The sequence below is a fragment of the Acytostelium subglobosum genome, assembly GCF_000787575.1.
Source record: "Acytostelium subglobosum LB1 DNA, scaffold: scaffold31, whole genome shotgun sequence".
Lineage (NCBI taxonomy): Eukaryota > Evosea > Eumycetozoa > Acytosteliales > Acytosteliaceae > Acytostelium > Acytostelium subglobosum.
Window position 1 is genome coordinate 379,251 of NW_012236502.1, and position 3,857 is coordinate 383,107.

Here is a 3,857-nt window from a genome sequence, read left to right on the forward strand (position 1 = left end):
GAGACCGATGGACCAACTCAGGCGACACTCAGATCATTGAACATCTACATCCGTGGACGTTTGGTACAGATACCAGACAGTGAGCGAAGGGAGACGGCCTACGCCATCGCTGCACAGAGTGGTGTGATTACCCCATTCACACACTGTGAGAAGAAGTCGAGGCAAGTACTCAGAGTCGGTGATCAAATTCACAAGGTCGATGTGTCTTTCCTCAAGGGCAATAGAAACTACTACCTCTTCCATCTTAGGAAACGATCAGACGTAGACAATCCATTGCAGCCAAACTATGAGAAGTTCATGCCTTGGTCAACATCAAGATTGCTTCACTCTGGCAACAAGGAGGTACACCCACCATTCTATAGCATGAAGGACAACTATTTGGAGTTCAACCCCAACCAAATGAGAATGGTCCATCAAGATTCAACATTGGTGGATACTGTTGGTCACTCGAGCCACAGAACCAACACAATCAGTCAGGTTCTTGTCCATTGAGTGCCTTGAACAACCTTATGTTTGAGGTGACGACAAAGGAGCCACTGACTGAGGAGTACTACCTAGACTTCTACTCATACTCAACCCTATTCATCGAGCAGCAGGGCACTGACATTCAGAGAGTGTTCTCGGTTTAAATGAGTAGTAATAAATGTTAAATATCAATCAGTCTATTTATTTACAATCATGTGTTTCTTCTTTGTGGCGCGTGGCTTCTGAGTCCCACTCCCATTTATATCGGGGACTGTAGTTCGTTCGAATAGAGACTGTAAAATGGATGATACTTCCCGTGCGTAATGGATTGGACAAACATTCCATTAAGTATGTCTTCAGCTTGATAAACCATTTATCCGGATTTTATCAACTTGCTCGGAGCTTTGATTATTAATTAATAATTATGTTTTTGGTTGACCAAATGAAGAACTTGTAGTGCTGGCCTTCATCTCCACAATGTTTATCTCGTGCCTTCTTAATCTGAAGAACCTGGATTTCTATTGTCGCCAACTTGTGCAGATAGAATGGCAAGGTGCATTCTGGGTGTCCAAACGGAGTGATTGCAAGTTTGAGAGTCATCGACTCGAGTCTTGTCCCATGGTAGATGCCATCGACAAAGGCCACTGCCCTTTCAAAATGATCTTGTCCATCAATCTTGAACGTGTCAATCAGATGGCTGGCATTGATGAGTGCCACAATCTGGTCCACAGTCACATACGGGTTGTACAGATCCACTATCAATCGATGCAGTCTTGGCATCTCCAGACATAGATTGGTCGGTTTAATTGCGCCCATGGCCTCAGAGAGATAAAGACTGGTGACCAATTTAGAATGCATGCAAGCTAACTGATAATGATCGACCTTGTGATAGCTGATGTTTGGGTTAAGGCTCTCTTCAGTGTCATCTTGGATCCAGTTGTAGACAGATAGTTGGATGCCATCGGGGAGGTTTGTGACAGAGTCTCGAGCACATTGGTCAAATTGAAGCACATCTCTGTGGAGACAAACTTGAACAGATCCTTTTAGACTAGAGCAAGAGATAGATTCCAAGCATGTGATTTCCAGGCATTCAGACTGATTTGGTGAATGATCAGCCGAGGCAAAGAGGGTATATCATAGTCTGTTGTCATCTTTACAAGTTGGATTGGATGATGATGAAAGATATATTTATATATATAGATAAAATAGTTCCTGAAAATGTCACAAAACATAGGATAGCATTGGCAATGCTGCATTGCATTAAAGATGTCATCTCCAGCACACACGAGCAAAGTAATGATCGCAGCACTGGATCATCGATTGTTGACCGACGTCGACAGACAAGGTAGCTTGATGGCGGTTGCTCGCAAAGGTCCTGCGAGTGGTCGTTGCTGCTCGKACTTCTTCCACCAGCTCGCTGCCGATTCTTGAATGGTCGATCTTCAACTTCTCAAGGTCTTGACGCATCTGTTCGAAGTCCTGGTCGTCACCACCTTCGCTCATGATACTCTCAGAGTCCTTGTCTTGACCRAGGCATCATTTGTGTTGTTAGTGAGGTCATCGTCCATGTCGTCGTCCTGTTCTTTGGCTGAGTGTCTTGAACACAAGGATCAGAGAGTTGACTGTGTGTTGTCTAAATATCTCTGATCGTACAAGTCGAATTATCCTTTGTTTGGCTGGCCTGCGTGGCATCATTGTTGATAACATGATCATTCGCTACAGATGAAGTGGAAGGTCAAGTTAGTATGAGTAATTGAGTGCAAGAGTGGTATGATTCCTTACCCAAGCTACTCGATACTCACGTTGGTGCTAAGACTATAGATGTTTGGTGTCAGCCAAATGGGTTGGCTGGAATGCTGAAGATGCCATAGAGGTCCTTGTCGGTCTTGGTTGCGCACGCCAATCTGAAAGGTCAAGATGTTGTGTATTGGCACTTCTCCTCCCGTCCGTGGAATGGAGAGAGTATCGCAGATGTTGAGAGCAGGAAATGTGTGGCAACACTGATAATGTCGCCCAACAAGTTGACCGATGTCGTGCTAGGTTGGTACCTGTATACCAATTTGTCGCTCCAGATCACTAGATCGTGATACTATAGGTGTGACAGGTGTGCTTTGCTGCCATGTCCACACTGGCTGACTGTAATCTCTTGGGCAGCATGTGCTGGTCCAAGATCGATCGAGGTGACCAGTAGTTTGTTCCCTTATTGGTATATCCACTATCTATATATAGAGTTGAAAACTTGGATGTCCTCCTTATTGATAATCCAGCACGTCCAAGTGACTACATATATGATGTGATTGTTGATTAACGTGTGTGTTGTGATAGGCGCCGGGTCTCCACTGTTGGCCTTTGATCCAAGGATTATTAGTTTGGTAATTAAAGGCGTTGAATGTTCATGCATCGCTTCATCTTGGTGAGATGATTACGTTGGTGTATAATAGTTGAATGTTGGACGATGTTGGTCAGCAGTAGGTGTTAGACAATCGATCAAGTTGTTGCACTATAGCTGTTGATGTTGGTGATCCGAGTTGATATAGATTACGATGAACAGCAAAGAATGTGGTATATCGCTTCATCTTGATGAGAAGAGTCTGTTGGAGTTCATAGGAGTTGTTGGATGATGTTTGTCCTTTGTTGATGTGCGACGATCCAAGCGGGCTGTAATTGGTCGTTGTTTCATTGCTGTCCAATGACTGTAATTCCTATGAATCACCTCAACAGTGATGTATAATATATTGATCGCTTCATCTTGATATGTTGAGTATTTCTATACTATAATCTTGATTGGTATTAGTTATTGTTAGAAGAAGAAGTGCGACGATCGGTCCAAGGTTTTGGTTGTTACCTGTGAAGTTGAATGTTGATGACCAAAGTTGATGAAGATTACTCCAACGACAATAAATATAGTATGTATCGCTTCTTCTTGATGGGTCGAGTCTGGTGATGTGTCATAGGTGTTTGTTGGACGATGTTGGTGATCAGTGGAGTGCGACGATCGTAGTTGAAGCCACAATGTGAGTGCATCCTGGCTGTTGTTGAATGTTTTGCTAAAGAATAGCTTCAGCAGTGATGTACAATATATCTATCGATTCACCTTGATGTGTTGAGTCTGTTGGTATGTCAATTGTAGGTGTTATCGAGATGTTGGTGGCAGTTGGAGTGCGACTCTTGGCGTGTAATGGGTTCAACAGTCACATATTATATATGGATCGATTCCTGTAGATGTACTGAATCTGTTGGTGTATCAAACGTATGTGTTGAACATTGTTGGTGCGTCATCGCATTCGAAAGGCATTCATGATATCAGGTGTGATGTTGTTCAATGATGATTGATATCTTGATCGATTCGCATTGATAAGAGGAGTAACAGATGTATTATGTTGAGGTGTTGA